Below are 12,841 nucleotides of genomic sequence, written 5' to 3' on the forward strand. Positions count from 1 at the left end.
ATTTTTTATTTTATTTTATTTTATTTTATTTTTTTTATTTATGATAGTCACAGAGAGAGAGAGGCAGAGACACAGGCAGAGGGAGAAGCTGGCTCCATGCACCGGGAGCCTGATGTGGGATTCGATCCCAGGTCTCCAGGATCGCGCCCTGGGCCAAAGGCAGGCGCCAAACCGCGGCACCACCCAGGGATCCCTGTTCTCTACTTTAGTTTTAACACATCCTTTTACCCCCACCTCACAAAACCTCTGATTCTGCTAAAGATACTGATTGCCAGATTTGTGCTAGAGCAAATATTACTCACAATGAACCTGAATTGGTGGCCTAGCCACTATCCTTAGAAGGATGACAAAACCTATCTAATAAAGATGTAGGATTTTCCTCTGGTAACTTTGGATGTGTCCTTCCTTCTGGAAGACTGGTACCAAAATTATGGCTTTCCATTGGGTATCTCTTACTCATAAATGGATATCTCTCACTCAGGTCTGGAACCTTATCCCAAATTTCTCTTTATGTCTCAAAATCAATGATGGGAATGTCAAAACTCTAGCATATCTCCCACTCAATATTTGTAACTATATTAATTTTATATGACCCAGATGAACATGAATTCACTTCCCATTGAAATTCAGACTATATCATTTTACCCACTAATGTATCTCTACAGTGGAGCAATGAAAACCATAACACCAGGAAATGAAAAGCTTATGTGCTCCCACTCAATGGTACTTCATTAGGAATTGACCAAAAATATTGTGAATGATGGAAAATCTTCACTTGCTTTTTCTCCAGAGAGTTTCCATACTTCCACCAAAATCTTACTGACACTAGATCGGCTCGCTTGTACAAGTGAGATTTACAAGTATTTCTACTCAGAAATTTTAGGTGCTCACACAACCATCTCCACAATGCTAGTGCAACAGATTATCATGTGCTCTGTATAAAAGATTATATTTCCAATTATGACATCCCCTCTTTCATTCCAGAGAAAATAATCTGAGCAAATTGTGTTTACCCCTAGAAGACACTAAGCATTTCAAGTAGAAAATACATATATCCTATATTTCCCCTTAATTAGAAGGAATATTATGGTATCATTGTCCTTACCCCTGACACCAAAATTAGAAAAACTCTTCCTTCTACTGCTTAAATACCTACTCTGGGGTCTTTATCCTATCAACTTAAAAGGACATGTTAGAATTGGGAAAGCTATAAATTTTGAGTGGCTACATATAACCTCCATATATCCCTATAGTAGATAGAAAGGGTTTGGGGCATGCTTTCACCAGAGATTTTTTTCCCTTGGTTTGGAGTAGCAGACCTTGAAAAAGCAATTCACAATCTTTCTATAGTCATGTCTACCACTTTCAATACTTCTGTCAGAGCTTTTGGATATCAACAAATCCAAATAGATAACCTTGCAAAAATAATCCTACAAAACCACAGAGCCCTGAAACTCCTCCCTGCTCTGCAGGGGGAAACCTATAGCTTACTTGCAAAGGAATGTTGTCTTTATGTCAATAAGTCAGGGAAAATAACATAAGAACTAAAAATAATGAAGGACAATAACAAGCTGCTAACAGAAGTTGGCCAAGATCCCAGAACTTGGGACATTTTCTATCTACTTAACATAGGCAATTGGGGAAACTGGTTGAGAGGTGTATTTCAATCAATAGCTATCATTGGGCTTTTGGTCCTCATTTTAATCATTTTAATTAAATTTCTACTGTTTTGTATTAGTACACAAATGCCTTCTTTCCAAATATATGTACAAATAAAATTATTTTCCTTTCCGAGATTTTTCCTGAGACCCAACTGACCATGGAAACTAAATGGTCCACCTTATAGAGACATAACAGAGTTTTCATTTTCATTTGTGGCCCAAATGAGGTCACTGAAATTCCATATTATTTCCTTCCCTTCTGGTACAAGGCTTCCAAGGATGGCCTTCCTCTGCTTCATGGAAAAAGACACCTGATGGTCCTCCTGAGCTTCATAGAATATACAACACAATCCACCTATAAAAAACTATACCTTTGACAAAAATTAATGAACAATATCTGAGTACCATAATTGATCAGCCATGCTTTCTGCAGAGGATCCTGACCAAAAGGAGGAAATGTGAAAGAATTTCAGTCTAAAATGGAACCAGAGGATATAAAATGTAACATCATCTCACATGTGTGCTCTCAGGAAAACAAAATTTAAGAACTGAGAGACTGATTTCTCATAAATGTTGGATTTGTAGAAAACTGATAGTATTAGAATTTTCTTAAATAATAGGAAGATGGTCAAGGAGTTCATATCAACCCGGGAAATTTCTGCTTATGGCTGTTAGAGACATGAATAAGAAATGATGCAGTTTGGGCTGGTCTCACAAAATAAGCTGAATTGAGCTTTGTATGACTGGACTGATTCTGTCTGCTTGGGGAATTTTCAAAGCTGGTCGCAATTTTTTTTTTAACAGACTCTAACTAAACTCTCCCCTCTTTATACTCCCTGCCCATAAATGTACCATGCCCCGAAACCTTAACAGACTCGTCTGTAGCTTGCTACAGTTTGCATGCCATGAACTGCAATTCCTCTATTTCTGAATAAGCTCATATTTTTGACGATTTTGAACTTGCCTTATTTTACCTCTTTAGGTTGACAACATCATCTAACATTATTTTCAAGATCCATCCCTATCTGACTCCAAAATGTCTTTTGAGCCACATCTCTCACTAAGTCTATGTGTTATATCTCAGGCCACTGGCTGGTGACCATTGGACTAGCAGATTAGCGATCCAATTTAAGCTGGGAAGACCTTGACTTCCTGGTGAAGGAGTACAGCATGGAGGAAAGTTTTGACAGAGTGCCTGCAGCTCCAAAGATGGTAGCTGGTCAGGTCAGGCATCTATCTCCTCTTTTCTGGATTTGGTGTAGGTTGGAAAGGGGGCAAGTAGAATGCAGAAATCTTCCATTTAACTAAGAGGATCCTGATATGATCCGGAGGATAAGATCCAAGAATGTGCTTTATTACATATTATCTTAATTATGTTATGCCTTTCACTGAATTGGAAAAAAAAAAAAAAACAAGAAAGGCCCATCTTTGTTCTCTGAGGTTTCTCCTTATTGGTACACTGAAGACTTACAGCTACTGGCCTGTGTAGGGAATGGTTACAGGTTTAAAAGTAAATGTGTGCAAAGGGGAGATGCATTGGTCACAACTGAACAAACTCATCCTGTTCTTACCAGTAATGGAGAATTGCAATGATTTAGTCACTGGGATGAAACTTCCCTTTATTAACTAGGAAAAGTCCAATAAGCAAAAGAAAGAAACAATGGAGTAAAACACTAAGTCCCTGGTCAGACTTAATGCTTTACTCCTACCACTCTTTTCGTTTTTCACTAGGCTACAGACACATAAGATTTCAACACACTGAGCTTGTTCCCACCTCAGGGCCCTTAGACCTTGCTTATCTACCTCCTTGAAATGCTCAGATCTTAACACAATGATTCCTTCTCAATATTTGGTCTCTGCTGTATTGTCACCTTCCCTAAAGGCTTTTCCTCACCCCTCCAAAAATAGCATCCAACATACACCAAAACATATTCAATCACTTTCTATTTTCTGCCTAGCACTTGTCATTATGTGACATCCATCCATTTTTACCTATCTATCTGTCTATCTAATCATCTAACAATTATCTTTATCTATATAAAATACTGCCACTAGAATCTAAATTCCATGAAAGCAAGGACCTTTTGTGTCAGTTGCCTCTTATATCACTTGCATGTAGAACACTGCATCCTACACATAGTAGGTGGTCATGGATGAATAATAGTATTTAAAGGGATTTTAGGGAGAGTATTCATCTCTTACTCTTTGTTTCAATACATGCATTAATAACAAATGATTCTTATCTATTCCTCAAAATTAGACCAGTGAGACCTCTAGCTAAGATATTTTCGTTCACTGTCTAATAAGATTCTGCCTAGAATGTAATAAATTTATATATAATTTTTAAAAGTTGCGACCATTCAGGCTCTTTCCCTGAATGTGATCAGCCCTTCCTCAAATTAATACGAGTTATTAAGATTTTAGTAACGTATGGTTTACCAAATATCTCAAAATCCTTTTTTTCCTTTGTTAAATAAAATCTAAAGGAAATGACTAATTAGTCAATTTGAATGATTTCCAAATAACACCACCAGCCTGTGTTTGTCTATACTACCAAGGTGAATTATTCATTAGCATTTATGAGAAGTGCCTGAAGAACACTAGCAGTGGGAGTAAAACAACCTGGAATGGTTTTTAAATGACCTTCCAAGCAACTTGGATTAACACTGGCATTATTCTCCCTGTACAAATCGAGTTAAAATTTTCCATGTGTCAGGTCTCAGAAGAAGGCAGTGAAGGAGTGCTGTCTTCGAGAGGAAATGACCTTCTGCACCTCCTACAATTAGATTCTGCTGCTTTCTCTGTGTGGAGTGTCCGTGCGTGTCTCCATGTGTCTGTGGGAGGAGAGAGAAGGAGAGACAGCAAGCAGGGAAGGAAGCAGCGAAGAGAAAGGAGAGTCAGAGAGGGAGAGGAGAGGAAGGGAGAAGAAGACCGAGATGAGAGAGAACTAAATGGGAACAAACAAAAGGAGAGGCATGATGGAAGAAAGAGAAAAGGAAAACACGAACTCTAAGAAATAAAATGGAGCCGGCAAGGGGGGGGGGGGGTGGAGGGAGGAAACTGGTGATAGAAACGACAGATTCAGAGGCAGGCTTTCCCCTGGGTTGGCACACCAGGTTTCCAGGCTCCCAGGAGCTCTCCTAGGTGTGCAGGGTCACCTGACTTAATACTGATTAAAAGTGTAAATTGCAACACAAAAAGAGAAAAAGTAATTGTCATGTTTCTTCTCTCCTGTGAGGTCACACTCCCTGGTTGTAGCTGAGCCTGCTGCTAGGCACACCCCTCCTGTTTAATAAAATTGTATTAACTTTATCCCTGCCCTTGATTTGTGGCTTTCTCACGTTGTGAGGAATAAATAATAAATGATTGTAAAGCACTTGTACATATGAAATGCCACATAAATGCTTAATAATAATCAGCTTAGGCCAGGAAGCCAGGGGGGTTGAATAGAAATCATTGCACACGGCCATTCTTGTTTATGTGGCTAAAATCGTCCTGTGTGCTGTCTCCACGTCAAATCATCCCGCAGATTTAATTTTCACCCATTCAAGAATCCACTTCTCTGCAAACTAAACAACCTTTGTTCCCCCATGCCTCCAGTAATGTTATTTACAATCATGGAATATAACTGCAACAACCCATCTTTGCCTTTTCATTTCAGCTTGGTTTTTGCAGCACCCCTTCCCTCCTTGTTAGCCCTTCCACATCCCCACAAGTGGTATTTTGCATCTTGGTTTCTTATCCCTTGGAAACGCCTATTCTATTCTGTTATCTTTGGAAAATATTCATTCCCCAGACTTGGATTTCACTGCATTTGCTTTTGGGGAATCCAACAGAGTGAAGTTGGTAGTTCCTTGCTGCCCTTCATTCATCTATTCCTTTTATCATGTATTCACTCAGCACTTACTGATGGAGTGTTGTGCTAGGCACTGCGGGTACAGTGGAAACCAAGACACAGAGTGTGTTCATCCTGTAAGGCAGACAGACAGATAATTCCAGCCTTGTTTGGAAGATGCTATGATCAGAGTAAGCACAGGCACCGAAGGGAAGTCAGCACGTAAGCAGCATGAAGTTGGAAGTTCTGGTAGGGACAGAGATGACTTTTTTTTTTTTTAATCCAAATGTCTTTAAAAGCCTTTCCACATGCTATTTAACATAGCTGAGACTCTCTTGGTGTGACCTGGCTGTGGACAGAAAGGAGTGGTTCAGATCCACAGAAAAAGCCCAGGCTGGCCTCTCCTGGTTTGGAAGGAGGAAGGGCATTCTTCATCACTATCTGCTTCAGCTTCTGAGGGCTGGGACCCAATCTTTGAAAGTTGGCAAGAGTTGGTCCTTTGCTAATACGATCACCTATTTTCAACCTGGAGTCTGTATTTTCAAAAGAAGATATTGTCTAAATTTGTATCTTACATTTAATGGCAAACAAAAAAGAAAAACCAAAACCAAAAACAAAACAAAAAAACAAAACCATGCTTATTACAGAAAATGAAATGAAAATGAAGATAAGCAAAAATAAATTAACTGCAATCACAGCACCCAATGGGGACCATTTTATCCTACCAGACTTTTTCCATGTTGATATTATATAAAAATATGCCTTAAGGAACATATTCCTCAGTATCATAGTATTACATTTCTCATCAATGTGTATTACATTATACTATGTACACATACATATTGGCTTATTGACTTTTTTCCACAAAATATCAAAAACATAGTTTCATATAAAAATGTATTTCATCATGATTTCTAATGACTCCTCCATATTCTATTATGTATATGAATTATTTTAAAATTTTAGATACATGCATTGCTGAAACTGGAATTACTGGGTAGAAACATGCCTGTGTTAAAGTTTTCGTTCCCTTGCCCAAATGCCCTCCAGAGAGGCTGAACTGGTTTGTGCTCTCATCTCCCATACATCAGACCCCTGCCCACACCACTTATCCTCCCTTATCCCCCCATACACCCCTTAGCCAAAATGAAGTAGTCTCAAGGAAGATATGTTTGAAGCTCCACAATTTTAATTTTTCCTCTACTTTCCCATCCATTCCCTTGTGGCATGAGAATTAGTGGGCCTTGGGTTTTCAAACAGGTGGAGAAGGCTGTAGGGTGTATAATTGCTTTTGGTGAAACCATCAACGTCCACGTTTAGTTTTTCCTGCTCCACTTCCTCCAATTCAATTAGGCTGTTCTTACCAGGGGGAGAGTTTTCAAAGCATCAGATGAAGTGTTACCTCATGATTAATAATTCATGACAAGAAATGAAGATTGGGAAAGGTAATAATGCCCTCCAAGCTGTTTTTCTCCACCACTCCCTTGTTCTCATTCACATAAAATGCTGTGTCTCAATCGTTAAAGCAAACATACAACGTTTCACTGCCCCATAAACCAAAGATCCAAAGCAGGGATTCACAAGCTTTTTGAAGTCCTAAGCCCCTTTGAGAATCTTGTGAAAGCCACAGACTCTCCTAATAGAAAAAAACAAAAAAGGGACGTGATAGCATGCACAGATACTGTGCTTCTAATTCCCCTGGGTCAGGCACCCCTGGAAGGTCATCCAAGGATTCCCTAGGTAATAATCTCTGGACAAACAAACAAACAAACAAAAAGAACAAGCCCAGAAGAAATCAAAGTAGAATGGACAAGAAGTTTCAGATGCATTGCCTCGACTTTCTGTGCCCAAATTTGCAATGAAACAAAGAAACGTCTTCAAGTATGATTTATTTAGTTATTTAGGTATTTTTGTGAGAGGACTAGTGAGTTAGCTGACAATTAGAAGAGTGGATTTTAGCAAATGAGTACATTATAGGGTAAATCAAATACGGGTGAGGGTGAGGGCATAGTTAATGTTGAGATCTATTTGCAAGACTACTATAGAGGCTGCAGTTTTTTCTTGCCAAATGCTATCAGCCATAAAATGTCCAAGGCAGTGGGTCACACCCACTGCTTCATGCTCTGCTACTTGGCATTCCTCTAAGTTCTTCCTCAATTGTCATATCTCCACAGGCCATAACAAGGGACAACAGTCAGCAGCAATTCAATTTCGACCTCCATCTGCTGGCAATAACAACATAAGGGGGAAATTAATGTACACTCACACACTTGTCATTATAATAGCCCAAATTTGTTTTTATAGAATGACTTTCTTCCAAGGAAGTCAAAAAACAATTTATATTCGAATTTCCAAATAGCAACTCACCTGGTAGGTAGATAGCTAAAATCCTCTCCATTTTTGAAGGCACAGAGATGCTAAAAATTTATCAAAGGCCACCTAGCACTTTCATGGTGAAGTACGGTTATCAGAAAAGCTCTCTGGAAACCATTTTGGTGTTTCTTAAAAATCTGATATCCAATATGCAAACCAGAGAGCAGGTTATATTAACAGTTAATCAATTATATAAACATACAGCAAAATATTTGTGTTCTACTAGCTAACATAGTATTTCTTCATCAATTTTTCTCCCTTAATTTGTTCTCCCTCCCTAAACCTAAAACCCATAATTTTTCATTTACCAGTTCTGTGATTTTGGACAAGTTACTTAATCTCCCTCTACCTCTACTTCTTCCTCTATAAAATGTAAGGAATAATAGAAGCCAACTCGTAGATTTACAAGGAGGATTACATGAAAAAAGAAGATTCCTCAATATAAGCAGGGTATCCATAAAAGCTGGAAACATAAATACCAAAATTTTATATATTTTTTAAAAGACTGATGAAAGATGAATGTGTTGAGCTGATACTGCTGAGTAGATGAAGGGCTGATCCTAACAATGAACAATAGAATATTTTCATATGTACCACCCTAAAAGAGTTGCCATTCCTCAGAGCACAGTTAGAAAACTGGTTTAAAAATTCAAGGTGCAGAGGCACCTGGGTGGCTCAGTAGTTGAATGTCTGCCTTTGGCTCAGGTCGTGATCCCAGGGTCCTGGGATGGAGTCCTGCATCAGGCTCCCCACAGGGAGCCTGCTTCTCCCTCTGCCTATGTCTCTCCCTCTCTTTCTGTGTCTCTCATAAATAAATAAATAAATAAATAAATAAATAAATAAACAAACAAACAAATAAATAAATAAATAAAATCTTTTAAAAAATATTCAAGGTATAGTCAGTCTGTTGGCAAACTCTTTTGTGGACTAGCATTCATTTCCAATAATATGAAGGAAACAGTTATAGCCAGTGGTGTTGCTGATACAAACTGGCCAACTTGCCAAGCATCCAAGGGAATAGAGGTGCCTTGCAGAACTGTTCAAAAGATTCCAAACTGTGTGCCTTTTAACTGTACAAGATGTGAGTTCTACAAAGCTTATCTGAGGATGATGAACAGTATGATGAAGGGCAATACGCTGAATATACCAGAAAGCCTACTGAACAAATCATACATTATAATATCATTAACTATTTATTGTGCATATTTGTCTAGATTTCCAAGCTTTTGGTCATCTACAGTAAGCATTTATTAAATGTTTATTATTATTATTATTAATCTATTATCTAAGGGAAAAGATTTACAAAGTATTTCATAATCCACTATGTCATCATTTTTTATACAATTACATTTTGGCACCAACAAGTAAGGGTAGAGGAATCACTAGTTGGAACTAATGATGCTCTTCTCTTCAGTGGTGGTCCTCTAACGCTCTCTTGTTACTAGCTTACCAACATGCCTCAATTCTTTAAGAAAATACAAGCAGTGAAATGAGCCTGCATATGTTTCTTGGTCCTTTCTTCCATAGAATCTATGTATTTTTTTCTCTGCTTCCTGCTGTCAGGTTCTTTCTGATAAAGAGATATTAGTCCTTTTTTTTTAAGATTTTATTTATTTATTTGACAGAGAGAGAGAGAGAGAGAGAGAGAGAGAGAGAGAGCAGCACAAGCAAGGAGAGCAGAACGCAGACAGAGAGGGAGAGGCAGGCTCCTCACTGAGCAGAGAGCCTGACATGGGGCTTGATCATAGGACTCTGGGATCATAACCTGAGTTGAAGGCAGAGGCTTAATAGACTGAGCCAACCAGGTGGCCCAAGAGTTATTAGACTTAAAGCTGATTTGATTCACGAAAATATTGTATTCAGAAACCAAAAATAATTAAACAAAGAACAATACCTTCATATACACATAATACAACAGCAATTTATTTCTGATCACTTGTGCTGTGCTTTCTGGAGAAGATTTAATAACAGATTTCTGATAAACAATTCCATAAAAGAAATTATGAGCAAATTATATATGGAGAAATTTTGAAAAACCTTTGTTTATGCTCATCACCAATAAAGATTAGAGAATTTCCCAAACAGGAGATATTCATGTGTTATATAATTTAAATACTATATAGCATGATGTCATGTCAAATGGACCTGTTTCATCAGGAACCTCACACTGATCTTAATTCTCTAGCTTAGGGTACTCGGTGTGATGTAGTCTGGCCAAATGGAGAAATTCAAGAAATGTCTGTTGTTAAAACACTGATGAACCTCAATGTCAAGAAGTGTGATCAAGCGTAAGGAGCCAAGTGTCACAAGAACATCAACAGACATAGAGCAAATGCTTCCTATAGGATTTCTTAAAGGAAAGCCAAGTTTGAATAAACTAAAATACTTCATTAAACTGCCATTTGTTACATATATCTGAATTTCTGTCTCCTGTAAGAAACTGAAGATTTGAGACTGGAGAGAGAACAGATATGTATAATCATTGAAATCATGTACTTCCTATGAATATGAGACTTTGGAGGAATCAGAGGGCATGGATGTCAAAGAATGGACAAAATGAAGGCATTAGGACTAAAGATGTTTAAAACAGATTAGTAACTGGTTGAATATCACCAAAAAATGTTATAAATGGATTCAATCAGGAAGGGGCATTCTAATAACTGTCCACAGATACTATTCTTAGCCCTAAATAGTTTATAATTTTATTAACAACTTGATTAAAGAAATAGAAGGTAGGATTTTTAAATTTAAAATAACATGAAACCAACAGGGAAAGAGAATATTTTTGAAGACAGGAGTTCAATATGGAGAAAAGATGGGATGAAGTTTTTATCTAAAAAAAGAAGAGTTGGGATGCCTGTGTGGCTCAGCAGTTAAGCCTCTGCCTTCGGCTCAGTACATGATCCTGGAGTCCCAGGATGGAGTCCCACGTCAGGTCCCTGCATGGAGCCTGCTTCTCCCTCTGCCTATGTTTATGTTTCTGCCTCTCTCTCTCTCTCTCTCTCTCTCTCTCTCTCTCTCTCTCTGTCTCTCTCTCTCTCTGTCTCTCTCATGAATAAATAAATAAAATCTTTTTAAAAAAATAAAATTTAAATTTAAAAAATTTAAAAAAGAAGAGTAGAAAATTTGCAGTATGAGATTTCCAGCTTGAAAGGGAAGGCAAATTAAAGGAATTACTTACCAAAGAGTGGATACAGATTAAGGAGACTATAAAGGATTATTAAATCTGCCCCCCCCAAAGGTAAGTGCTCAAATATTCCCTCTACAACCTGAAGGTATGGAGGAGTTGATTATGAAGCCACTGATGTACAAGGATAGATCAAGAGAGCCATTTAAATGAGAGAAGCCAGGAAGGAAGAAACAAGGGAAATAAACACCTTGACCTCACTTTTCTTCCTCCATCTAATAGTCTCCCAGCAGTGTTCCCCATCTACCAAACTCAACTGAAAATCAGAGAACAAGTAACTCATTGACGTTGGGATACTTAAGATAGAACCTAGAAATCTATACTTATTCAAAATATGGTTAGTAATTTGAATACATCCCAAGAACTGCTAATGTCCAGTGAAAACGACTTCAAAACCAGACAACTTTTTATGTGAAGGGATATTAAACATTTTAGGCTTTCTGGGGTATACAGTCTCTATACAACTACTCAACTTTGTCTTTGTAGTATTAAAGCAGCTTGAACAAATGGGTTTGGCTAGACGTGGCCCTCAGCAGGCTAGATTTGGCTAACACACTGTAGTTTGCTGATTCCTGATCTACTCTGTGAGCGCCAAATAATCTATGGGGTATTATTAAAGCCCTTGCTTTCAAAAAAGAGCATTCCTGAATAACCCTCTGATGTTTGAATGTTTAAACATATACTTCTTCTAAAACTTAAATTAAAACCTTTTAAAATATACTGATAACATGATCAATAGAACTTATAAGCCCTGATAAATCATTTTGCATCAGCAGTAAAATTTTACAAAAGTCTCCAAAAAACAGCTCATATCTCATTAGAACTTTTATTTATATTTACTTTTCATTACATTTGTTTTATATTTCTATTTTTAAGTAATTTATAATGTACTTAAAAATCAGTACTGTAGTACATGTAAATATTTATGATTTAAAGAAATTATTCAGTTTATTAGAAAGCAATATTGGCAAAGTAAAGACCTTCAAAAATCCACTCTTCCATAAAAGCATTGAGAACACGGGTAAATAATTGTCAAGTCATCGTTTTAAGGGCTCCTGAAATTAACCAAAGGATTGGTTATTCAAGAGAGTTTATTCAAATAGTTGAATTAGTTGAGTGAGAATATTAAACTTTGTGGCATTTTAAGTTGCCCTACTCCCATCCCATTTCTTCAATCACCACTTTGGAATGATAGTAACTATGAAAAAGTAGTCTAGAAGACACAGGAATGAGTAGAATGGGTTTGTAATTCCCCTAAAAATCTATCCCCAGAGAATTGTCGTTATCTGACCTATCTTGGAACTTCCTGGAAAAATTCCATTCTCATGTTTTGTCATTATTTCAACTGATTCAGAGCTCACTGGACAAGGAAGGCAGTATCTACAGGGCATTTGACAAAAAAGATCAGAGGCAGTGGCTTAATATCATAGCTATTGAGGGTATTATTGCCAGTTGGAGTAATTAAATGGCACAAAAATTAAAGGAAAATAAGGATAATTAGATCTCCAAAGGGGTTTTTAAAAGATCTAACACATTTCTGGGGATCTAGAAGGCTAACTGCATGTGCAGAGTGGTGCATATACCACAAAAAGACTTGAAAAGGCTCTACTCTCTATCCATAGCTGACCATGAGACTCTGTGCATGCAAGAAGTAAAGACTAAGGCACAACTGTAAACTACTAAAGCATTGAAAGCCTACTCCAAACCTCACATTACATCGTTCAGCAAAGAGTGAGAGATTTATTGGCTTAAGACCTTTAAGGAAATCTCTGTCCCATCATTGTC

General features: G+C 37.6%; 1 long non-coding RNA gene across 1 annotated transcript in view; it reads right to left on the reverse strand.

The window, feature by feature from the left end:
• Positions 1-7,626: 7,626 nt before the first annotated feature.
• LOC129520063 (uncharacterized) overlaps positions 7,627-12,841 on the reverse strand; it is a 60,724-nt gene continuing 55,509 nt past the window's right edge. Inside the window, exon 3 of the long non-coding RNA XR_008666471.1 lies at positions 7,627-7,721. This is a non-coding gene — a long non-coding RNA (uncharacterized LOC129520063). The remainder of the gene's footprint in view (positions 7,722-12,841) is intronic.

The sequence above is a fragment of the Nyctereutes procyonoides genome, unplaced genomic scaffold (genome assembly GCF_905146905.1).
Source record: "Nyctereutes procyonoides isolate TBG_1078 unplaced genomic scaffold, NYPRO_anot_genome, whole genome shotgun sequence".
Taxonomy (NCBI): domain Eukaryota; kingdom Metazoa; phylum Chordata; class Mammalia; order Carnivora; family Canidae; genus Nyctereutes; species Nyctereutes procyonoides.